Source organism: Podarcis tiliguerta (genome assembly GCF_965153285.1).
Source record: "Podarcis tiliguerta genome assembly, chromosome: 4".
NCBI lineage: Eukaryota > Metazoa > Chordata > Lepidosauria > Squamata > Lacertidae > Podarcis > Podarcis tiliguerta.
The window spans coordinates 12,182,791-12,209,405 of record NC_139537.1 but is presented as its reverse complement, the minus strand read 5'-3'; the positions used below and the strand labels follow the sequence as shown (position 1 = coordinate 12,209,405).

Below are 26,615 nucleotides of genomic sequence, written 5' to 3'. Positions count from 1 at the left end.
AAACACCTCTGCTGAGGGAGCTACTGGTAACTGGCTACTAATCCTAAGCAGCTCAGGAACAGGTTACCTAAGGGACCCCACACCATATATCCCAGCTGCAGTCTGCAGATAGAGCACCAATGTGTGCTTAAGTTTGTTCTAGAATCCAGGCTTTTAGAGTTGCAGCCCCAGCCCTCTGGAATAGGTTCCCTTATTGATGGCATGTTGATATTTAGGTAGTGGCTGAAGATGTTTCTGTTTAAGAAGGTTTTCCCTGAAGTATGACCCAGTCATTTTTATGGAATATCGACTGTTTAATTATCAAAATGGTGTCACTGTTTTTAGTTTATTGACTCGATATCTTTTGCATTTTAGCTTATCTTATTTCAGACTGCTTCTGTTGCTTTGGGCTGTGAAGCGGTTTATAAATCTGCAAATAAATGACAATAGATAACTTTGGGCTTCGTCTAAGCTGGAACTAAGCTGAAATGGCTGAATGTGTGTGTGTGTATAATATTCACAGATCTTGAATCTCAACATGGCTGTAAGGTAATTATGAAGGTTAAAAAACTTGTGGCGAAGAAGCTTTTCAAAATGGGTATAAGTGGATGGCCCAGTTGTGAAGAATGGAGCTTGTTTGAGTCTTTGAACAACAACGACTTTGAGCTTGTTGTGGAATTGTGGCGTTAATGGTGACTTGTGGAGTAATAATACTTTTATTATTTATATCCCACCCACCTGGCTGGGTTTCCCCAGCCACCGTGGGCGGCTTACAACACATATTTTTTTTTGTAAAACATTGGAAATTTAAAAAATCCAGATACAGGGTTGCCTTCAGGTGTCTTCTAAAAGTCAGATAGGGTGGATCTATGCTTGGAAGAGCAGTTGCCTGTGTTTCCTCTTCTGATTGTGCTTTTAAAGTGAGGAAGTTGAAGTGACTATCCATGGCAATCAGCCGTAATGGCAATTTAGTACCTCTGTTCTCTGAGGTTGCCTATCACTGAGTACCAGCAACTATAGCAGGAGAGAGCTGTTGGCCACCACAACCTGCTTCCCAGAGACATCTGAGTGGCCACTGTGGGAGCAGGATTCTGGGGCAGTAAGGCTCTAGCAGATCCCCTGACCATCCAGACATTCTCCAAAAGTAATTTCAAACTGCAATTACTTGAGTTCCAGCAACTAGTAACAAAGATGGAGTTTGACCTCTAGGTTTTTCCATTGCTATGACATACCCTGTGACCTTCTGGTGAACGGCAGGTAATAAATCTGATTCTGCATGTGTCGTACAGAAATTTGTTGTTGTTTAGTCGTGTCCAACTCTTCGTGACCCCCTGGACCAGAGCACGCCAGGCACCCCTGTCTTCCAGTGCTTCCCGCAGTTTGATCAAACTCATGCTGGTAGCTTCAAGAACACCATCCAACCATCTCATCCTCTGTGGTCCCCTTCTCCTTGTGCCCTCCATCTTTCCCAGCATCAGGGTCTTTTCTAGGGAGTCTTCTCTTCTCATGAGGTGGCCAAAGTATTGGAGCCTCAGCTTCACGATCTGTCCTTCCAGTGAGAACTCAGGGCTGATTTCCTTCAGAATGGATAGGTTGGATCTTCTTGCAGTCCATGGGACTCTCAAGAGTCTCCTCCAGCACCAGAATTCAAAAGCATCCATTCTTCAGCGATCAGCCTTCTTGATGGTCCAGCTCTCACTTCCATACATCACTACTGGGAAAACCATAGCTTTTACTATACGGACCTTTGTCTTCAAGGTGATGTCTCTACTTTTTAAGATGCTGTCTAGGTCGTACAGAAATGAATGCACCTATCTTTCTCCGAGAGTCCACAATGTTGTAGGAGGATGGAACATATGTTATTTTCTTCTTTATGACACATTCCAGGAACTTAAATCACATTTCAATAAAGTTGCTGTTGCACTACAGCTTCCATGATCACTGACCATGCTAGTTTAAAGCTGATTGGAGTTGTAGTCCAGTAACTTCTAGAGGATCACAGCTTCTTTCCCCCTTGCTATAAAGGAAGAGATGTTCTCATTGACAAATTCTTGGCTGGTTTAGGAGCTTTGGGAAGCAGAATCCCAGCCTCCTCCCCACTTTCTAAAAGGCTGAGAGATACCCTTGGGCATTCAGCTAAATGCAGTCTAAATTAAAAGACTTGCCTTGTAAATAAAGGATAAACTGGCTCAAATAAATCTGACAGCAGTGAATGTTAGCACAACTGAAGATCCGTGTACGTAGGTGGTAAATAAGAAAATAAACTATATTAAAAAGGGAGGGAAACAGTGTGCAAACAGCTGCGGCCCAGACAGTGATAAAGGTAAGCAAGAAACTGCATCATGCTTTGTGTCTGCTTTTCCAGCACTGCTATTTAATGCAGCAAAATATAATGTCACGTGAACGTTTTGGATAAAGCCCTGATATTCGCCACATTTTATGGGCATCATATGGGGTGTATGAATGGTACATGTACAAGACTGGACCAAGGCATTCTGTTGCCTGAGGCAGACTAGCAAACGGTGGCCCTCTGCTAATCTCAAGTCATTTGGCCTCAGGTACAATTTTTTAATCCAAGCTCTATACCACCCTTCATCTAAAGATCACCCGGTGGTTTACAATATAAAAGCACAGAAATACACACCATAATAACAAACAGAAACAATACCCCTCCACCCCAGTTTAAAAGGACATAGATACAGGTAGTTTAGTTAGCCAGAGGCATGGGAGGAGAGGAATGTTTTTGCTTGGTGCCTAAAGATATGTACTGAAGGCACTAGGTGAGTCTTCCTGGGGAGAGCATTCCACAAACAGGGAGCCACCACAGAAAAGGCCCATTCTTGTGTTGCCACCCTCCAGACCTCTTGTGGACAAGGCACACAAAGAAGGGCCTCAGATGATAAATGCAGAACCCAGGTCGGTTTATATGGGGAGATACAGTCCTTGAGCTTTTGCAGTCCTGAGCTGTTTAAGGTTTTATCGGTCAAAACCAGCACTTTGATGGATTGGCGGATGGGAAAGTCATTTAAAGGAAACAACATTTCCATAATACTATTTGTGTCTTGAGTTCCATTTAGAACTTTCATATATTTTGTAACTTTCTCCTTTAGTGCCACAGCCCATAACTCCGTAAGGAAAGTTGCAAGTTCGCTAAATTTTGCCCGTGTTGTGCCACCACCTGTGGGGCTGCCACAAGTAGAAATCTGATTAGTACTTTAGAATGTGACTCCTTTTGCTGTCCGTGGAAAACAAGCAATAAAGCGAAATTGGAGTGTTTCGTAATGAGACTTATTTTGTTGAATACTTCTATCCAAAATGTCCACCACATAGGCAATACTGTCCTCATCTTTGTACACTCTCAGCTATGAGGAAAGGGAAGAAGATGTATATATTGAGCTGATACGGAAATCTGGAGAAGTGAACTCAAGATTGGAAAAATTAGAAACTGAGGAAAAACAAAATCAACATTTTTCGCAGAGCCCTGCCTCCATAACTAGAGGCAGCAAGGCTTCTGAATACCAGTTGCTGGTATTCTTAAAACAGATTTGTTCATTCCTAATCCCATCCGACTCCCCATTGGACTAAATTTTCTGATTGCACAGTCCTTTATTTACATGGATGAGCATTCAGAGATTTGATTCCCCCCCCCCCACTTGAAATATGAAATGGCACAGTCCATGTTACCACCTGCTCCTGCTGCACATGTGGACCAGGCCTCCATATCAAACAGCTTTGTATGTTCATTCATATATTCATTGTTTGCTGCTGAAAGCAGTGTAGAAACCCTCCTGGCACTTCGGCAGCTTTTGTCCTTGGCTGCTTTCAATCCTTCCTTTTCATTCTTGTTGGTGTTTTTCTTTCCCTTCAGAGCAGGGCAGGAGAGGATGGTTTTATACAGCCCAGCTTCTTGGCTCCCACTTAAAGCTCTGCTCAAGTGTTTCTCGTGACCTTTGCCATGATGGTTTGACAGCAATCTTGCACGCCCCCAGGCAGTTCTGCACAGCTGCATAGGCAGTGGCTCTATGTAAATACCCAGTCCTTCCTTCGATGACCTCATTTTTTGGCATAATAGCAACGCAAAGTGCTTAACCCAGGTTGAGGGAGGGTGTTTTGTTCTAGAGCTCCATTTTGGCCATAGCTTTGGGTGTGTGTTTGTGTGTCTCTTGCCCCTTACTTCAGGTGAGTGCATCAAGATATTTTGTTTTCTTCAATATATTGACTCTGTACCGGGCATAGGAAGAAAATGAATAGATTCTGCCATGAAACCTGAAAAGCCAGGAAGAGAAGATCAGGCTGCAGCTTTGAGGGGGGTCCTTAGCGAAGTGCCCTCTGGTGAGACGATCTCTATATGGAAGCTACTGTATATTCTGTCTCCATAGTGGGAGGCCTCTGAATATCAGTTGTGGCAAGAGTGCTGCTCTCAGATCCTGCTCTTGGGCTTCTCAGCACGTATCTCACACTACTCTGAGAACAGGATGCTGGACTGGATTGGCTTTGGATTCCTGCATTGCAGGGGGTTGGACTAGATGACCCTTGCAACTTCCAACTCTACAGTTCCATGCGAGGTAGAACACAGTGTGAGGTGCTCTTGGTGTTACTGATTCCTGTGAAGTGCCACTGGTGCCCTCCATTTTAAACTGCCTAGGTCTGGGCAGGAAAGAGATCCACAGGAAGGGAGTATATCCAGAAAGGGCGCATTCAGGTGTCCTACATGCCAGGAAATGAGATTCCTGCAGATCTGTTGTCTAAGGTTGTTAACAGAGGACAGCTTCAGGTGTATGTACAGCGTTTGCAGTTGGGTTGAAATACTGCGCCACAGGTTACATGGAAAGGGGGAGGGTGTTGACATTTCCATTCCACCTTAAGGAGCAGGTGTGTGGAATTGTTGTGTGTCACATGTCTGTTTACATTCCAGCACAGCTTGCTGGGAACTTCCGTTGTGTATAGCTTCTGCTTTTCCCTGTCTCTCTGAGAAGACGAAGAGAGAGACGACATGTTTCTTTGTCCTGATTTATGATTAATAAATCTGTAGTTGTCGTATGCTTCCACAAGCCGCACGCCTATTCTGTGTGTGCAGTTTGATCTGCTGATAGTGTGCCCTGGCTCAGAAGCCCGGGTCACTTATTTACGTCGGAGCAGAGGTTATGGTCTTTGCAGTGGGAGGGCTGGAAGGAGACGGCCCAGCCGGAGCTAGCCAGCTGGCCTCCTGGCCCTCTGCTTGTAGATACCTTATACAGTGGTACCTCAGTCTAAGAACAGTCCTGTTAATGAGTGCTTTGGGCAACGCACTCCGCAAAACCAGAAGTAGGTATTCCGGCTAGCAAACTTTGCCCCGGAAGATGAACGGAAGCCAAATGGTGGAAGGGCACCGGCGGTGAGAGGCCTCATTGGGGAAAACACACCTCGGTTTAAGAACGCTTTTGGTGTAAGAACGGACTTCCAGATCGAATTCAGTTCGTAAATGGAGGTACCACTGTACTGAGTCAGAGCACTGGTCCACTCAGTCCACTGTTGTCTACCCCAGGGATAGATAACCTGAGGCAAGGCTGGCCCAGCCATTGGGTAGGGTTACTGCCTCAGGTGACAGAAGACCCCGAGGCAGCACCCCATGGCCTGGCCTGCCACCTCCGCCAGTGGTGGAGAAGCCAACGCCAATTTTGGATGAGACCGTGTCCATTTTGGGTGAGATCTCATCCCAAATTGGCGTGATCTTGCCCCAATTGGCACTGGTGGCAGTGATGTTTCTCTGCAAGCAGCAGATGCGACAGATCGTGTGGTGTAGGGCGCGGTGGCAGTGCAGATGGTGGCAGTGGCAGGTATGGTTCTGGCAGCAGCAGATCCAACAGAAGGGCAGGGCAGCGCTTCTTGCCCCAAGCAGCAGAACGGGACATACCACCACTGGCCTCAGGTCTGGGGGCCAACCTCAGACTTCTTCCTGGGTCACATCAGGGCACACCCCCTCACCAGCCCTACCACATGCTCCCCTCCTTGACCTCTGGTAATGATTCTTGCTTGCCTGGACAGAGGAAAGGAAGGAGCATGCAATTGTGTGTTGAAGCTGACCTCCTGTTTGCATTGTGGCCTCATCCACTTCTGCTTTCAGCCTGCAGCCCTCAAGGTTGCCGAAATGGGAGTGCAGCCCTTGATCTGCAGAAGATTCCTCACCCCCAGTCTATTCTGACTGGGAGCAACTCTCTAGGGTGTAAGGCCTGGAGGTGCTGGGGCTTGAACCTGGACCACCTTCATGCAAAGCCAATACTCTGCCACTGAGCTATGACCCTTCACTGGACATCCTCTGTGGTGGAGATGCTTTGGGTGTGACTTACTCTGATCCTAGTTAATGGCTTGGGAAGTTTCCGGGTGCAGATATGTTTTCAGAGAGAACGGTAACTGGATTTTTTTTCTCCCTCTCTCCTTTTACAACTTATAATTCTTGAGTCAGTTACAGTGGTACCTCGGGTTAAGTACTTAATTAGTTCTGGAGGTCTGTTCTTAACCTGAAACTGTTCTTAACCTGAAGCACCACTTTAGCTAATGGGGGCCTTCTGCTGCCGATGCGCCGCCAGAGCACGATTTCTGTTCTCATCCTGAAGCAAGGTTCTTAACCCGAGGTACTATTTCTGGGTTAGCGGAGTCTGTAACCTGAAGCGTATGTAACCTGAAGCGTATGTAACCCGAGGTACCACTGTATAGCCCCTTGAACAAAATCTTTAGAAAGCTGTATGAAACTCGGAAGAGAGATTTGGATAATCCTTTGTTTTGAAGGGCAGATCGACGCCATATATTTAAAACACAATTGATGCACTTTTAAAGCACATGACTTCCCCCAGAGAATCCTGGGAACTGTATTTTCCCCTCACAGAGCTACAATTCTGAACCCGCTTAATGAACTACAGTTCCCAGGATTCCTTTGCAGGGGGATTCGTGAGCTTTAAATGCATGGTGTATATCTGCTAGAAATTCAACATTTATTATTTTCTTTTTGGGGGCGGCGGAAGGGGAGCAAATGTGCCTTCATGCACCAGATGTGCTGCTGTTCTATTTTTAGCTCCATCATAGTTTTCCTTTGTGGTTTTAAATGCTGAAGCTGATGCCTCTCCAGTTTCTCTTATTATTTAATGCTCCAATCTAGCCCTTGTATTGAGACTCATGCTTAAAATACACAGGCAATTTTTGCTTCTCCTTTTTGCATTAAGAGGTTGAAAGCATCAGGTATATCTCAAAATGGGCAGGAAAAGTGAACCCCAGGCTTCTAGAAACACCATAGCCTTTCTCCCAAATCTTTCCCAGGGGTAGCTAATGTAGTGCCCACCAGATGTTTTGGACTACAATTCCCAACTTCTCTGACCTTTGGCCATGTTGGCTGGGTCTGCTGGGAGTTGGAGTCTAGCAACCTTGTTGTTGTTGTTTGTACCACTTAATGCCAAAATAGGTTTCTAAGAAGGAGTGTACCATTATTGTCATCAGCAACATATAAATAACTGATGTATCACTTGATGCCAAAATAAGCTGCTAAGCCAGGCATTCCCAACCTGCGGCCCTCCAGATGTTAAGGCCTACAACTCCCATGATTCCTAGCTAACAGGACCAGTGGTCAGGGATGATGGGCACTGTAGTCCAAAACATCTAGAGGGCTGAAGGTTGCGGGTGCCTATTCTAAGCAGTTTTCAAAGTATAAAAGCCAGTTAAGGTAAAGGTAAAGGGACCCCTGACCATTAGGTCCAGTCGTGGCCGACTCTGGGGTTGCGGCGCTCATCTCGCTTTATTGGCCAAGGGAGCCGGCGTACAGCTTCCGGGTCATGTGGCCAGCATGACTAAGCCACTTCTGGCGAACCAGAGCAGCGCACGGAAATGCCGTTTACCTTCCCGCCAGAGCGGTACCTATTTATCTTCTTGCACTTTGAAGTGCTTGCACTTTGAAGGAGCAGGGACTGAGCAACTGGAGCTCAACCCGTCGTGGGGATTCGAACCGCCGACCTTCTGATCGGCAAGTCCCAGGCTCTGTGATTTAACCCACAGTGCCACCCGTGTCCCTAAAACCCAGTTACACAAATATTAAAATATAAACATCCACAATTTAAATACACCAAAAATAGCACTGTAAACCAGGCTTCCTCAACCTTGGTCCTCCAGATGTTTTGAGACTACAGTTCCCATCATCCCTGATCACTGGTCCTGCTAGCTAGGGATCATGGGAGTTGTAGGCCAAAAACATCTGGAGGGCTGAGGTTGAGGAAGCCTGCTTTAAAACAACCCAGGAAACTCAGGTCCAGAGATGTCCAGCGTCAGGTATCCAGTGCATCGTCACATTTGTTTCTGTAAGATGAGTTGTAGTTATTGAGGCCTGAGGATGTGGACCAGGTTGCTTGTGGCTATCTGTTCCTCTCCTTCCCTTCTTGACTCTTGCCCACCCTAGCTCGTTCATCTTAAGTCTGGGGCCAGGTGATTAACACATCCCTGTATGGGCAGGGTGTGGAATCAGGAGAGCAGCTTAGACAGTTTTTAAAGAGGATTGGGCAAATTTATGGAGTATAAGGCTATCAATGCCTACTAACCCTAATGGTTATCTACTACCTTCAGAATCAGAGGCAACATTCCCCTAAAATATCAATGACTAGACAACAGCAGAGGGCTATTACCCTTGTGTCCTGCTTGTAGACTTCTTAGAGGTATCTGTTTGGTCTCTTTAATGTAGGAGTTGCCAGGGTGTGCATACCCTCCAAGTGTCCCTATTTTCCAGGGACAGTCCCAGATTTAAATAATTTTTATTAAATTTCCCATTTTAACAATCCAATCAAATCACATTAAGTATTCCAAATTATACAAATACATATCATATATTCCAAATATTCTGCCAAATTATAAATTTTTGTTGGGGCTTCCCATGCTTCAAGTTCAATGGAGTTCCAATTATCTTACGTTTCTACTGCCTTGAGTTTCCAATAGTTCCTTCTTTAAATCTTCCTGTTTTTATCCTTCGGGACGGTCCCAGATTTACAGAAGCCATCTCAGTTTCTGATTTGATCCTGGAATGTTCCACTTTTCTCCCTATTTTCATTGGAGAAATGTTGGAGGGTGTGGAGTCAAGAAGATAAGTAACTATACAACCTTGAGAAGACATCTGAAAGCAGCCCTGTACTGTATAGGGATTTTTTAAAACAAAACAAAACTTCAATATGTTTTTCTATACAGTGGTGCCCCGCAAGACGAACTTAATTTGTTCCACGAGTTTTTTCGTCTTGCGAAGCACCAATGTGTATTGATGGTTTCCCATAGGAATGCATTGGCGGTTTTAAAAAAAAAAGGCGCAAGACCTTTCGTCTTGCGAAGCAAGCCCATAGGGAAATCCGTCTTGCGAAGCAACTCAGAAAACGGAAAACTCTTTCGTCTTGCGAGTTTTTCGTCTTCCGAGGCATTCGTCTTGCGGGGCACCACTGTGTGTTGAAAGCTGTCCAGAGTGGCTGGGGCAACCCAGTTAGATAAGTAGGGAATAATAATAATAATAATAATAATAATAATAATAATAATGAGACAGGGCATCCCTGTTTCATCAGGTAAATGTTGGAGGCCATGGGTGTGCTTCCCAGGACCACCTCTGGCACTAGTGGAAGGTCTCAGTAAATAAACCTTCAGAAATCCACACTGAGAGTGCTTGCATTTCCTGCTCACTTCCTGTTTGCTGTGGTTTGCCCTCTCCCACATGCCATTTTGTGTAATACGACACCTTCATGGCAGCCATTTTGGAATGGAGCCCACAGCAAAATTCCAACTGTGCCCACTGGTCTGAAAAGGTCGGTGACCCATGCTTTATAGGTTTAAATAAGCCTAGACTAAAATAGACCTTTGGTCCAATCTCGAAAGGCTTATATTTGTTTGTTGTCTGGACTTCAGAGTCTCCTTCCCTCCCCACACTCCTGCTGTTTTTAGTTCTTTCTTCTTCTTTTAAAAAAGAAAATCGATTTTTCATTGATTTTGTTTTATTATCTTCGAGTCACTTTGCAGGTTTGGTACAGGGCCGAGAAACAGTAGATAAATATTTTATCTCAATAAATGAGTTGTGCTTCTCACCTGAGAGGGGATGAGTCATTACCTGAGCAGCTGGTTCACTGGCTGGGGCGGCGGGGTGAGGGTTCTCATCTAAAGTGAAATTTTCAAGGTGAACTTGAACAAAATATCGGTGAAAAATTTCCATGGACCTAGTAGGGACATAGAAAATTGCCCTCTACTGAATTATACCATTGGTCCATCTAGCACAGTACTGTCCACACTGATTGGCAGAAACTCTCCAGAAATATTCTTAGTCCTACCTGGGGATGCTGAGCATTGAACCCGAGTCCTTCTGCATCCAAAGCCAATGCTCTGTGCAAAGAGCTGTGGCCCTTCTACCATACGGTGAATGTAGGAAACCGCTTTATAACTGAGTCAGGCTATGAGTTCATCTAACTCAACCCAACATAGTGCCTTCTACATGTTCCTTGACTTGTTCCACATTGTTCCAGAGTGGCCAATAGTCAGGGGTGATGACATCTGTTTCAACATCTGGTTATTGGTCTACCATAACCAGCAGCATCTCTCCAGGGTTTCAGGCAGGAGACATTTCTAGCCCAACCTGGAAATGCTGGGGATTGGACCTGGGACATTCTGCTTGCAAGACCGATGCTGTAGCACTAAGCTATGGCCCTTCCCCAAACGTATTTACCAACTAAAGGAGAATTTTTATGCAAGGGTGGGGCTATGGGAGGAGGAAGACCCTCTTGGTGTGTTAATCCCTCCAGGATTTTAGACTAGGATCCTCTGTAGTGAAACTTGGACCTTCTGCATATGAAGCACATGATCTTCCACTGAACTATGGTCCTCCCCAATGGTGAAGGTGACTTCTTTTTTGAAACAAAAAATAAAAACCCACCATTTCAGGCGTGTGTGCCACTTCAGTACACCCCTAAAGCTGGATTCTTCTTTGCGCTTCATGACCTGGGCTGCTGTTATTTAGTCGTTTAGTCGTGTCTGACTCTTCGTGACCCCATGGACCAGAGCACACCAGGCCCTCCTGTCTTCCACTGCCTCCCGCAGTTTGGTCAAACTCATGCTGGTAGCTTCGAGGACACTGTCCAACCATCTCGTCCTCTGTCGTCCCCTTTTCCTTGTGCCCTCCATCTTTTCCAGCATCAGGGTCTTTTCCAGGCAGTCTTCTCTTCTCATGAGGTGGCCAAAGTATTGGAGCCTCAGCTTCAGGATCTGTCCTTCCAGTGAGCACTCAGGGCTGATTTCCTTCAGAATGGATAGGTTTGATCTTCTTGCAGTCCATGACCTGGGCTGCTTGACACCAACGTGCAAGAGCCCAGTGTCTTGCTTTCTCATTAACTCTGCATATTCCCAGTGCCTCCGCTCCTGGATTGGAATTCAGAGCTGTTAAAAAAAAAAAAAAAAAATGCAACCCAGAAGGGTTCAGTTATCACTTCAAGGGAGATATGCTAATATCCATGATTTAATTAGTGCACCTCAGTCAAAGCTTGTACGCCTACAGCACCTTTTTACATAACCCAAACACTTGAGTCCTCATTATTCCATTATATATTTTGAACATTTCATAAATGTTCCCTCTCTGCCTAGGAGGGTCTCTTGACTGTGTTCATTATGCCATCAGCCAAACAGAGCAATAAAGATGAAGCGCTCCCTCTTTTCCACCAGCCCCTGCAATTAGCGTAAAGTTGGATTCCTTCCCTTTCCAAGAACTGGAAACTGGAAATGGTTTCCACGGAATGATGCTCAGAGAATGGTAGAAAATTGGCAAGTCAGGAGGGGCATTTGAGCAAGCTGCACTACCCAGGACTGCACCTCCCAAACTTTGGGGAGCTGAACTTTGTGAAGCTCCGAAAATGGTGAATTCCCTGCTAGGGATCATTAGGAAAGGAATTGAAAATCACACCACCAGTTGCACGCCATGACAACAAATTGATGACATTTAGAATGCTGTGTGAAGATCTGGTCTCTGATGGAGACCTTGACATCTCCATCAAGGATGCTTGTGCTCCACCCACACCGTAGTGTGTTGATATTCTCCCCCCTCTTTCTTCCATTGCTGTCAAAATTGGTCAGGTAAAAAAAATTGCTTGGGTAGCCAGATCGGTGCTTTTGAATTATGGTGCTGGAGGAGACTCTTGAGAGTCCCATGGATTGCAAGAAGATCAAACCTCTCCATTCTGAAGAAAATCAGCCCTGAGTGCTCGCTGGAAGGACAGATCCTGAAGCTGAGGCTCCAATACTTTGGCCACCTCATAAGAAGAGAAGACTCCCTGGAAAAGACCCTGATGTTGGGAAAGATGGAGGGCACAAGGAGAAGGGGACGACAGAGGACGCGATGGTTGGATAGTGTTCTTGAAGCTACCAGCATGAGTTTGACCAAACTGTGGGAGGCAGTGGAAGACAGGAGGGCCTAGCGTGCTCTGGTTCATGGGGTCACGAAGAGTCAGACATGACTAAATGACTAAACAACAACAAGCCAGATCGCACTCTCCAAACTGGTGGCCAGCCACCCCTGTTTTAGAGGCATCCACAGAGGAGTTTCTAAGAATATTAACAGCTGGGTCTGAGGTACCCTGGTTGTTCAAGCCTTCAAAGATTAAGGGCAGCACATTGAGTAATGTGACTTCATTGTTCTCGATATAACCTTTTGTGTCTGGGTGTTTTTATTTGCTTTGTAAGCTGCTTCGAGTAATTGTAAACAGAACAGAACTGGCGGATGGACATAAATGATGATTTGCCAATTAAAAACAAACAAACTAGGTACTTTTTTTTTACTTTAAATTGTGGCCCTCCAGATGTTGAACTAGAACTGCCCTTGTCGCTGACGACAATTGACAATGCCAGCTGTGGCTGATGGGAGTTGCAGCCCAGCAACATCTGGAGAGCCACCAGTGAAATCAACATTGACATAGTCCATACCTGGAATGGTAATGGGAACCTGCAGGCACCTATCTCGCACTACAGCTCTGCTTCGTTTCTGGCTCCTTCAGCTTCCAAAAAGTGTTAATTCATATGCCCATTACGAGAGCCTAATGGTAGCATGCATTTTGGCTCAATTCCCTTCATTTCTTCAGCCAGCAGATAAAACTGTATTATGGTGCCTAAGTAAATGCTAACTCGATTAATTATGTGATGGAGCTAAATTACTGCAGCATTTAGGGTTGTGATATTTTTAATTATACCAAACCCATAACATTCAGAGTTAGGGTTTCGCTGGCCGCTGCGGCTCTGCTTCTTCCTTGCACTGAAGAAGGATTGGATCCTGTTAGGAACACACCTGTTGCAAGTCATGAAGCACAAGCAGCTCTGTTGATTCAGTAGGCTGCACTGTGCACCTAGCAAAGAGGGGGGCACCGTAACAATAACCAAGAGTGGAAGGTGAGAGCCTCAGAGGTGCCAAATTTTGGCAGCCCACGGGACGCCGCTGAAATGTTAAATCCCAAAGTGCGCCACTGATGCAGATCCACCCGGTGACTAAATGAGACCCGCTGAGACCATATAACACCAGTCCTGAAAGATCTTCATTGGCTCCCAGTACGTTTCCGAGCACAATTCAAAGTGTTGGTGCTGACCTGTAAAGCCCTAAACGGCCTCGGTCCTGTATACCCGAAGAGCGTCTCCACCTCCATCATCCAGGCAGGACACTGAGATCCAGCGCTGAGGGCCTTCTGGCGGCTCCCTCCCTGCGAGAAGTGAGGTTACAGGGAACCAGGCAGAGGGCCTTCTCGGTAGTGGCACCTGCCCTGTGGAACCAGCAGATGTCAAGGCAATAAGCAACTATTTTACTTTTAAAAGACACATGAGAAGTTTTTAATGTCTGGTGCTTTATTGTTTTTGATATTTGGTTGGAAGTTGCCCAGAGTGGCTGGGGAGACCCAGTCAGATGGGCGGGGTATACATAATAAATTATTTTTTATTATTATATTTCGTGTTTCCAGATCTCATAGCGGATGCTTGGTCCTCGTTCTCAACTGGGGTGGCAAACGTGTATCGGGATGGACCTCAGTAATCTTTTGGAATGTGCTGCCCTGTGCAAGGCCATAACATGGCACCCTCAAATGGACCTTCTCAATTGTGGCTCTTCTCAATTTTGTTCCCCCTTTGGGCACCTTGTGTGGCAGAACTGCCCACACCACTCTAAATCCGGCACTGCATGTGTTTGGCTATAGGAACTGAACCAGACCATTGGTCTATCTAGGTCTGTATTATCTACACTGACTGGCAGCAGAGGTGGGAGATAGTCCCAGCCCTACCTAGAGATGTCAGGGATTGAACCTGGGACCTACTGCATGCAAGGCAGACCATCTACCACTTCAGACTACCTGGAGAAGGTGTTGGTGCTGTGGGTCTCTGATTTGCATAAATGAATGTACCTCTCATGCAGTAAAATTCCCTCCATGGAAAACTAAGCACCAGGGAAGCAGAACCTGATGAACAAACACTGTCTTAGGTCACTACCTACCTATTCATTTATTTTTATATATTGTTTGTCACACGGACTGCAACAATAAAAAATACAACAGTACAAAACAAATGCAAAATGCTATACAATTAAAATCTGACAGCCACCAGCTTATCACTCCATTCACATTTACTTGCCGTTTCCCATTTTTACCCAATTTGCACTACTTGGGTACATTTCAGTTGGAGGTGATAAAGTGTGTCATTTTACCTTTTTTTTGGGGGGGGGGTATTGAGTATTTTAGAGTTTTTCCTCTGTTCTATAAAATGCATCAAAGTGAGTAATCATAAGAGGGACAAAACAACAATAACAACAACAAAATGAAAAACCTCTCTCTGCAGATATCATATGCCTTTAACACAATTCTGTGCGAAATATGTCTTTTGCTTTTTCCTGAAACTGACTTCCATACGATGCTAGTTAGGATCTGGTGTTAAGAAGACAGGGTTTTCCGGGCACTTGGCCACTGCAAATTGTCATTGGGCTAGTTCACACATGGATGCCATCGTACGATGCTCTGAGTGTCCTTATTACCTGATGTTAACTTCCAGCATATCAATTCTTAACGAAACTAAGATTGGCCAATGGTCTGGCTCTGTATAAGGAAGCTTGATATTGTTCAATGCCAGCTCACCTTTCTTTCTTTCCCCCCTTTCTTTTTAAAAAGCAGTGCAATTTCCCCCCTGGCTTTGATCTTATGCTGCTTTTATTTCTCCCACCTCATTTACTTCCCTTCTTTTGATTTCTCTCTCGTTCCTGTTTCTCTCGGCGCCTCCCTGCAACGCTGTGTAGGCAGGTGAATTCCTGCTTTTCGCAAATGTCACCCACACAGCTACTTCCCCCCTCACAACCACACACACACTTCATGTCTCTGGAGCGGTGTGATGCACAGTGGGTGAAGCGACGAGTGCGAGTTCTCGTGCATCTGACACTCAGAACTGCCAGCTCTAATTGGTATAAACCTGACAATGCAAGGAGGCCTGAGTTTACATTCAAGTGGGGTAGGAATGGCTTTGCCTAGTTATGCTTCTGAGATCATTGCAGCTGCTTCTGTAATTGCGTCTCCTGCACTCAGCCAAGGGACCCTGCATTTAATCTCGCCACTTTCATTGTAGCCTTGCGCATTGGCACTAAGAATATATCTGCGCTAAAAAATGTAAATGAATGGTTGGGATCTGCAGACCAGATTCTGTCCTCAAACCAATTTGTGCAGCTACCTCCCGCCCCCAGTGGGCCTGTCAAATGTAACTGAGATATGGGGAGAGTTTTGCTTTCCGTTCCTCTTGCAAGGGGAAGAAGCGGCGTGTATATCCTAGAATCTTTCTGTATGGTATCCTGTGACACTGATTGGTTATGCTCAGCCTCCCTGCTCAGAGGCAGTGATGCTTCTGAATGTCAGTTTGCAGGAATTCATGGGAGTGGTGAGTGCTTCTGTGCTTGTGGGTTTCTCAAAGTCATCTGGTTGACTACTGTGAAGAGAAGAATAGGAAGAGTTTGGATTTGATATCCCACTTTATCACTACCCGATGGTGTCTCAAAGCGGCTAACATTCTCCTTTCCCTTCCTCCCCCACAACAAACACTCTGTGAGGTGAGTGGGGCTGAGAGACTTCAGAGAAGCGTGACTGGCCCAAGGTCACCCAGCAGCTGCATGTGGAGGAGCGGAGACGCGAACCCGGTTCACCAGATTACGAGTCTACCGCTCTTAACCACTACACCACACTGGCTCTCCTGTGAGAACAGGATGCTGGGCTCAATGGGCCACTGGCCTGATACAGCACGGTTTTCTTGTGTTGTTATGTTTGGTGGAGCTACCATGATCATATGGGATGCTCAGTTGCTGAGGGAGCTGGATGGCTTGCAGTCCAGCTTCTCTGAGTGAAAGAAAGGATGTCAGTTTGGCAAGGATGGAGGCCTAAGGTGAGGAATGAAGACAACTTTCACTAAGATGGGAAGAGGACCATGATGCTCAGGTTCTGCTTGCAGGCATCTGGTTGGCAACTGTGAGAATGGGCGCTGGACTAGATGGGTCATTGGCAGGGCTTTTCTTTTGTTCTTATGACTGGGAAATGGGAAAGCTAAGAGACGGAGTGACCAAATTGCCCATTTCTTAAGGCAGTGTGTTTCATATTTTCTATTTTTAGGGAAATACTTCATCTGCCAGGCCACCTTAGCATGTTGGAGTGTGCAGTGGAGGGTCAGTTGTGGTGTAGTGGTTAGAATCTTGGACTAGGACCTGGAGACCCAAGTTCAAATCCCTATTTCGCCATCAAACTCACTGGTGGACTTGGGGCCCAATCACTATTTTCCAGACTATCCTAGATGAAAGGGTTGTAGAGAAGATCGAACTGGATGTGGATAAAATGGTGGACTACCCTAAACTCCATGGAGGAAGAAAATGATGAGAATGTAAAAACAAAAGAGGGGGGTGGGGAGCATGAAACACCCTTCAGTATGTTTTAGGACAGGGGTCAGCAAACTTTTTCAGCAGGGGGCCGGTCCACTGTCCCTCAGACCTTGTGGGAGGCCAGACTATATTTTGCCAAAAATGAAAAAAGAATGAATTACCACAAATATCCCAGAGATGCGTTTTAAATAAAAAGACACAGCATTCTTTGCAAGAGCACCAGGCAGGACCCACAAATAATCCAGAGATGCATTTTTAATAAAAGGACACATTCTACTCAGGTTATCCCCCCCCCCCGACTCTCCCCTCCCTTCTCCACAGCACTGGATGAGCCCCGGTGGCTCCTTTCCTGTGTCTTGCAAGCGGCAGAGGCTGGAGGCGGCGGGACAATGAGCGACATGCAAAAAGGCTCTGGAGAGGAGCTGCTTAAAATGGCGGCCGCTCAAGTGACCATGCTGCTGCTGCTGGCACCAACAAAGCCCAGCCCCCTTCCTCTCAGCTCTAGGCAGGGTGGGGAGAAGCAGCGAGGGGGGAGGCGCCGCTGAACGCGTGCGCTGGTGCAACCCGAACGAGCACATCCACACCAATTCATGCGGCGATTCCCGGACTGTCTGCGGGGCGGATCCAGAAGCCATCTGGGCCAGATCCGGCCCTCGAGCCTTAGTTTGCCTACCCATGTTTTAAGATTATATTCGTGCAAAACATGCACCCTGCTTCTGAGCTCTGCATACCTTTTTCCTCACCAACCTGCCAGAAAGATGGTTAGCCTTTAACTTTGCCATGAGAATGACCCAGAGCATGAATGCACAGAAGTATCAAGCAGACATGCACATTTCCCATTTTAACAGCTAGAGCAGCTCTCTGCATTTGCCACTACTTAGTGTTGAAACAAAATGTTCTTGGAAATGGCTCTGTGTTTAACAGTAGCCGGCCCCATCTGTTCTCCTTCTGAATTGTTCCATGGATTAAGTGTCTCTGGAAAAAAGAAGAAGTTACATTTCTTTTTCAGCAGTTCTTGCACTGGTGCATTTCCTATTTACTGCAGGCTGTTGTGTTTGAGAGCAAATTGGCTCATTATTTCCTAAAAGATAACTGTTCGTCCTTGATCAGGGCTTAAGGATGGAATTTCCCTGCATTCCCTCTATATCCAAAACTTAGCAGTGAAACTTTAAAATCTTAGCTATTTGGAAAAACAAATAGCCTTTTCCCACCACCACCTTACTGCAGGGATGAGGAAGCCCAGGCACAGGGGCCCAAATGTGGCCCTCTATGTCCTTTTCCTGGCCATTGGGACTGTCCCCAGGCCACACCTCCTCATTGGCTCTGCTTTGCACCCTCTTTAGTGCTTTTGCCTGGCTGGACTGAGTCCTTGGTTAATGGCTCTTGCTTCTCTGGATGGTAGACAGAGTTTGGTCATGTCTACAAAAGTAACATTTGCACCTGTCATTCCACAATATCAGGTGTGGGGCAGGTGGCCATGGTTTGGGGGAAACTGCCTTGTTGGCCGAATTGAGACCTGTGCCATGCCTAATTAGACCCATGGGCTGGAGGTTTCTGCACAAGACTAACAGAGCCATCTTTGCCGCTCCTGTCTTTTTTCTGCTTCTTTTTATTATTATTATTAAGGCCAGGCAATTCCCTTCCTGAACATACAGAAGGGTCTCTCAAAGACCCTTTGCACTCGCTGGGTCGCTGTTGAAGTGTTGACTCCAATCCTTTTCATCTGTTGGCTGACAAAAGGCTGATGCATCAATTAATCCTGCTTGTAGCAGCTGCCTTTTCTCTCCTCCCCTGCCCCAGTGCCAGTGATAGCTGCCAGCTCCTGGTGAATGGGTCACCTGGCTCGATTGCCACCAGCTGAAGCTGAGTTGTTTCATGCCATTGTTCAGCCAGCATTGAGGGGATCCGTGGATGAATGCCAGCTTTCAGTTAATGCCCATGGAAGACAAATTGGATAAACAAGTTTGACCTGGGTGGCAGGTGGGGAAGCAGTTATTGCAAACACGACAATGATGTGCACCAGCTGGCCGGTCACTTAGGTCATAGAATGGCTGCTTTTAGCTCTCTGTGGCTGGAATATTGGCAAGTAGCTAGAGAAATGAGGTGGCACATAGGAAAGGAATTTGGAAGCACAGATTTGGGCCAGACTTGAGGCTGCAGCAGACCTTGGAAGCAATGTGGCATGTAGTGACACAGCTTTGGTGTGTGTGTGTGTGTCACTAGGGAATGTAAGGATCTGTCAACTTCATTATCCCAGCCTTAAATTCAGTTCTCCACATTTCTGCAGTAATTTGTGATCTATTTAGTTTTTAAAGAAATCTGTATTCTAACCAGCCAAAGAATCCATCACATGTTGCCCTTTTCAGAGTGTGATAGGTTCTTCCCCCCCAAATCTGGTTTCTTCCAAACTGAGGGTGAACTTTCAGGCCCCTGAAATATGGAAGGGGCATTGGAGTAGGGTCTGTAAAGTTGTGAAATGTTTTCACAGAATTGCAGAGTTGGAAAATGGCTCCAAGGGCCATCTAGTCAAACCCCTTGCAATGCAGGAATCTCAGATAAATCATCCATGGCAGAAAACCACCCAAGCTCTACTTAAAAACCTCCTTTTGTTGGCTGCGAGGTGTCCACAGTGTTTTAATGGCATTTGTTTAATGCAATAGATTATGAATGCTGTAACCTAATTTAGCTTTAAGGGCACTTAGCAGATGTAGCTCCCCATCTGCACTATACATTTAAAGCAGTATCGTTCCACTTTAATCAGTCATGGCTTTCTGCAAAGAATACTGGGAGCTGTAGTTAGGGGTGCAAAGAGTCATTAGGAGACCTCTGTGCTCCTCAGAGAGCTACTGTTTCCAGAATGGAACCATTCCCTCTCCTCAGTGAACTCTGGGGATCTCCAAATAATTCTCAGCACCCTTAACAAACTATAGTCCTCCAGGATGCTTTGGAGCAGGGGTCGGCAAGGTTTACCTTACCTGGGCCGGTTCACTCCAGTAGAGATCCCTCCATGGGCTGGATCATGCCCACGCGCCCGCGATTCCCAGCATCTGCGTCTGCACGGGCGTGATTTCCAGCGCTGCGAAAGCGAGTCCCTGTGCCGCACTGTGCTGATTTAGCGCAGCGCGTGGGGACTCACTGAGTGGGCGGCTCAGTTTGGGGGCTGTTCATAGGCCGGTTAAAAGACCCCCATGGGCTGCTTGTGGCCCATGGGCCTTAGGTTGCTGACCCCTGCTTTGGAGGAAGTCACAACTGCTTGAAGTGGTGTGATACTGCTTTAAATGTGTAGCCCAGATGTGGTCATTGTTGCAGACACCAAGCATTGATGGTCACCTGTAACCACTTGCAGTTCTCATATCACTATTGCAGCAGTGATACTGCAATGTGGAACACTGACATATATCATGAATAAAAGCCTTTCGTAACCACATCAGAGCCACTGACAATAAATTCATTCTCATTATGCAACCATTATGAACAAATAATTAGATACATCCCACCTGGGTCTTTCAAGGTGCAAATTTTGAAGGATGCCTGGGGTTAAGCTTCACATATCGTTCGGTTTGCACTTCTTCACAAAGTGTGAATTCAACAGTGTGAAGTGAACCAAATTTCTCCCTCATTTCTTAGTGAGAGGGTCCTTAAGTTTGCCATGGAGTCTGGCAGGTTCTCCCTTTATTTTCTTGTTTTCTGTTTAAAACATTTTCTAATGCTGTTGGTTTTGCCAGTGACATCTCTCAATCTCTCTCTTTAAAAAAACCTTCCTTCGTTACATCATAAAATTTGGCGCAGAGCTTCAAATTTCCCTGCCCAAATGTCCCTAGAATACTGTCACTGACCTTGTATACAGCACAGGCCCTTACATAATTTTGGCTTATTAATTACAGACCCCACAAGTGTCCCTATTTTCCAGGGACAGTCCCAGATTTACGGAAGCTGTCCCGGTTTCTGATTTGATCCCGTAATGTCCCACTTTTCCTTAGGCCTCCTTAGGACTTAGAAGGTACAGAGTTATGTGACCCCTGAGTCAGCCAAGGAGATGAGTAACTATAGAAGACATCTGAAGGTAGCCCTATATAGGGAAGTGTTTAATGTTTTATTATGTTTTTATATGTATATGTTGGAAAGCACCTACAGTGGCTGGAGCAATCCAGTCAGATGGGTGGGGTCTAAATATTATTATTATTAGTAGTAGTAGTATGGTAGTACTACTAGTAGTATTACTACTACTACAAGTAGTAGTACTATGGAACAGGACGTCCCCATTTTCATTGGAGAAATTTTGGAGGGTATGTAATTATATGCTGGGGTTGGTATAATTGAAAAAGAGATGGTGTAACTGAAAGCTAAGGGTTATAGCACTCTGGACCGTAATACACGACCTGGCAAAAGTGACGGTTGGATGAAAGTGCTTCCAAGTATTGCTTATTGCAGACTGAAATATTTCAGTCCATGCTTTGTCACACAAATCTGCAAAAAAACCACAGTTAAGCTTAAATTGCTTGCATAGCTCCATGTACTGTAATAGGCCTGGAACACACGCACTCAAGTACTGGGAGGAGGGGCTGTTAAGCAGCCAGAGAATGTCCTTTAGACAGATGCTTTGACAGATGCTTCTGACATGTGCTGTATAGAGCATTGGCCTTCTGCCAAGGCCTGAATAGGGATAATTTGGAGCTGTGCATTGACTTGCGTCTCCACTTCAACTTCTTGAGAAGGCCACTAAATGTTGTTTCCCTTAGTTCCTTCTCTTGAGTGTGCCAACATTCTGGTCCTTTATGAATCAGGCTTCTTGCTTTGCCTTTGAGGGGCTTGGATCAGGACCAGGGTGCCTACAACTTCCAACAATGCTGGTGTGATAACAATTGGCCAGGCCAGTGCCTGCTTGCTTGCAGGTTTTCCTAAAGTGCTGTGAGCCACAATAACTTGTTCGGGATGGGGAAAGCTTAATAGTTTGAGTATGTGGCACAAGTATACTGTATATTATTGTAATTTTATACTGGGCATGCAGACCCTCCAAGTGTCCCTATTTTCCAGGGACAGTCCCGGATCTACAGAAGCCATCCCAGTTTTTTATTTGATCCTGGAGTGTCCTGCTTTCCCTTAGGACATTCCTATTTTCATTGGAGAAATGTTGGAGAGTATGGAGTTATGTGACCCATGGGTTAATGAACTATGCAACCTTTGGAAGACATCTGAAGGCAGCCCTGTAAAGGGAAGGTTGTTTTTAAAGATTCATGTTTTATTATGCTTTTTAATATGTTGAAAGCTGCCCAGAGTGACTTGGGCAACCCAGTCAGATGGGCAGGGTATAAATAATAAAATTATTATAATACGGAATAGGGCACCCCATTCCTGCCCATTGGCCTTTCTGGCTTGGGCTGATGCGAGTTGGGAGTCCAACAAAATTTCACAAAGGCCTACAGCCCCTGTCCTCACTTTACATTTTCCATTCTTGTGCACCTCTTTCTCTGCTCGTTGGATGAGACTGGTTAGAAACTGAAATAGAATGGAAGAGTGCCATCTTGAACCATTTTGGATGCCATCTGCCATGGTTTGAAGTGCCACCAAGGAAGCACGTTGCAGATACCTTCTGGCGCTATCAACCTGGACTGCTTTTGGTACAATTGGTCTCATCCTTCCAGATTTGTCAGCAAAGATCCAACGTTAAGAGGCAATCTGGTGCAATGTGCTGTTTTAGTACACCAAGTACCACCAAGTCTGCATGTACTGTATGTTTGTCAGCCTTCATCCTAATATAAAAGGACCTACAAAGCCAAATCTCCCAGTCCTCCCCCATGAAACTGTTGAACACTGCAAGGTGCTGTGCTTTTGTTTCATAACAACTTAGTATACATTGGCAGCTTTCAGGCCATTAGTGAGCCCCTGTTGCTATTCGCACAATGGCTTGACTTGCCATATGGAATCATGCCACCGGATTGCAGTGGTGATGTTGACTCATTATTTAAGAATACAAGCTCACAGAAAGGACTTTTCTTATTTTGTGTGGGTTATTCTAGGGCCCAAGACATAGGGAGGATTGGCAATGAAATCTCCCTCCACTTCTGTTCCTAGTTAAAAGCAGGCAAGCGCCCCACACTTTCAGAACTGCGACCTTCCCAGACCCTGGCAAGCAGCCCTCCACCTCTCCGGGGAAGGGGTTTTTCCTGGGGTTCCTAACTCTGCGCAATTTTGCCTTTGCATGCATATCCCCAGAACCAAACCCTTGCATAAGTGGGGCCCACCACTCTACTCTTTCCCCTTGCCTTGTTACTAGGTATGTTTCCACAGTCGGTAACTTCCTCTTGTCCTTTTCCCCCCTTGTGTTTAATGTTTGAATGCAAAGAACGCAGGGTGTGCATGTGTGGCAATTTCAAGTAGTATCTGTAGTCACCTTTCTGAAGGTGGCCCCGAGTTCACCTCCTGTAGCCGTTTACAAGCACGCAGGGGTATCTCTCAAGCCGTTTGCAAAATGGAAATCAACAAAAGAGCTTGATCAATGGGTTGGTATTGAATTCGTTCTGCTATCAGTTGCCATTTGAGGCACGCAGCTCGACATGCTATTTAAAGTTAGAGCCTTTGATCAAGTTTCAGATAAGTGTTGTCGGATTAACAGTATCTGCAAACAACATTGATTCCCCCCTCCCCAAGTCAGTTGCTTTCCCAAAGGAAAGGAGTTGTTATTACTAAGGTCTTTAATGTAATACATTAATGAGTTCATATTCAAATGGTTTCCTTAGTAAAAAATAAAAACACCTTTTTTTTGTTCTTTGAGAATTTATAAAGCCAGTATGCATAAGAGAAAATCCCAGAGGTGAGAGCGCAAAGGAAGGAGTGTTCAAAGAATCTAATAATTTTTTTTGCAGAACCTACTGAGTTGAATCTGATCTGATCACTTTGTTGGGCTTGTGGGTTTCAGAACATTCATTATCACTGATGTATGCAAAGCTCTGCATTTTTAGCATGAGGCATTAAACACCTACACCTCACACCCTGTTGTGGTTCATCTAAGCAGGCAGAATGGCAGGACCTGTATACTGTAATTTGAAGGTGTTCCAAAATCTGCCTCCACAATTTTCTGCCCCCCATTTCTCACCTCTACAGCATCCTCAAATTTCAGCCAGTCACCACATTATATTTTCCTCCTGGAAACAAGGAAATAAACACCACTTGTGGCATAAAGTGTCTCTGAAATACATTTAATTTAATGTAGCAGAGCTATGTTTACTACCGCAGCCAATGTTTGTGGATTGACTTAGTAAACACTCCATCTTCTTTCATAGACAAATGGTCCAGGAAATGTCAAGAGAGGTGTGTGTGTGTGTGTAAAGGTAAAGGTACCCCTGCCCGTACGGGCCAGTCTTGACAGACTCTAGGGTTGTGCGCCCATCTCACTCAAGAGGCCGGGGGCCAGCGCTGTCTGGAGATACTTCCGGGTCATGTGGCCAGCATGACATCGCTGCTCTGGCAAGCCAGAGCCGCACACGGAAACGCCGTTTACCTTCCCGCTAGTAAGCGGTCCCTATTTATCTACTTGCACCCGGGAGTGCTTTCGAACTGCTAGGTTGGCAGGCGCTGGGACCGAACAACGGGAGTGCACCCCGCCGCGGGGATTTGAACCGCCGACCTTTCGATCGGCAAGCCCTAGTCGCTGAGGCTTTTACCCACAGCGCCACCCGCGTCCCTGTGTGTGTGTGTAGGCTGGCATAAACCATGTTTCTCTAACCAAGGAGAGTTTTCTTGCAGGTTTTTAATGGGGTTAGAAAAGCACCCCCACAAAGGGGTCAACATTAGTTAAATTTAATTTCAGTTCTAATAAAAAAAATTCTAGACAGATGTAATAAAATATTTTCTAGACAGTTGGCAATATTTTCAAAAAGTCCTTTTTTTACTGTAAAATGTAGTTTTGTTGTTTGTAAATGAAAATAAAAGCCATGCTTCTTCAAGGAACACAAATGGTTCTGTTTATTCAATGTACAGGGGCAAAAATTCAGTGCATAGAAAATTCTATTCTTCCCTGGCTTTGTTTGCTTGCATACTGTCAAGTACACTTCATCAGACGCCACAGACACAATTTTTGTCTTAGGTAAGAATTATGCTCCACCATTCATTGGAAAATTCATTGTGGTAGAAAATACACCCCCAAAATAGTTGGGGTTATTTTATTTTTCTTCCGGAGATTGTATGTGGTTTATATCATGTAGAGGTATATGTACTTGCAAAAATTAATATGCAATTACATGTACTTTACTTGCATTGTTTAAATTTATGGAGTGTGTGCGCATGTGGGGGAAGCTACTGAAAACTGTTGATAACACTAATAAATTTTTGCAGCCCAAAGAACGGTGCACAATGTGCTGATTCATGTACACGCTGGGGATAATCACCTGAAAAACATTAATAACAACTTTGAAGCTGCCAAGGTTACTTAGCCATTGTTTGCTGTGAGTAAGAAATTTTATGAAATGGAAAATTTGAAGAGCCTAAGATGAAACTGTTGGGTCAGTAGCATCCTGTTTGCACAGCGGCTGAACAGATGTTCATGGGGAGCCTGTAAGGTGGACAGGAGCGCATTAGATCTCTGCCCACCTGTGGCTCCCAGCAGCTGGTGTTCAGAAGCACGATGCCTCTGACAGTGGAAGGAGAACATAGCCATCACGGCTGGTCGCCAGTGATAGCTTTCACCTCCGTGAAGTTGTCTAATCCTCTTTTGAAGCCATCCAAGTTTGTGGTCCTCACTGTCTCCTGTCAGAGGGAACTTCCATAGTTTAACTACAAACTGTGTGGACTCTTTTTGAAGCTGCCCTGGATGCTCCAACATTCAATTTCATGTCCACGAGTTCTAGTGCTACGGCAGAAGGGTGGAGAGGTTTCTCAATCAACTTTCTCCATCCAGCGCATCAAAAAAATATTTAAAATTTTGCGGAAAAATTAAGCGCCTGGAAATTTTCCAGGAGGAATTCCATTTTGGACTTTCTCTCCTCCCCTCCCCGGCCACATATGGGACTATTATAGGTCATGTCTCAATAAGAGTATTGTTTTGTTTTGTAGTATAGTGGTACTTCGGGTTACAGATGCTTCAGGTGACAGATGCTTCAGGTTACAGACTCCGCTAACCCAGAAATAGTACCTCGGGTTAAGAACTTTGCTTCAGGATGAGAACAGAAATCGTGCGGCGGCAGTGGGAGGCCCCATTAGCTAAAGTGGTGCTTCAGGTTAAGAACAGTTTCAGGTTAAGAACGGACCTCCAGAACGCATTAAGTTCTTAACCCAAGGTACCACTGTATACAGAACCTGTTCTAAATGAGAAGCATTGCACACAGGTGCATGCAACCCAGTCCAAACCAAAGTGAAATGAAAAATGGCCATAGGAGCCTAGAGAAGAGGAGATGCAGGGGAGAGAGATGGAGGTGTCCCCCCCCCCCCAAAAAAGGCCGAAGATGGAGCTGCCTTGTACTCCAATGCTCTGAAGGGCAGGGCCACAGCTAATTTGACTGGAGATATTTAAACAGAGCTTGGATGAACATATGTCGTGAATGTTGTAGTTGTAATCTTACATTGAGTTGTATCTGATGACATTCAAGTTCTCCGCCCCCCAGCCCAGCTCTATAAGTGCATGAATTTGCCATTTTGAGCAGCTGATTAATAGGGCGTGTATGCTTTTCTTCTCGAAATCCCCAGGTGCTTCTACAACCTCTTTGTGAGTCACCAAAACGGCTGAATGCATGAGGTTTCGTGCACCCACCAC

The 26,615-nt window shown here is 45.5% G+C and overlaps 1 protein-coding gene across 29 annotated transcripts in view; it reads left to right on the top strand.

The window, feature by feature from the left end:
- The window catches only part of DLG2 (discs large MAGUK scaffold protein 2), a 901,255-nt gene that overhangs the window by 402,875 nt on the left and 471,765 nt on the right, over positions 1 to 26,615 (top strand). The gene's annotated exons all lie outside the window — the stretch shown is intronic.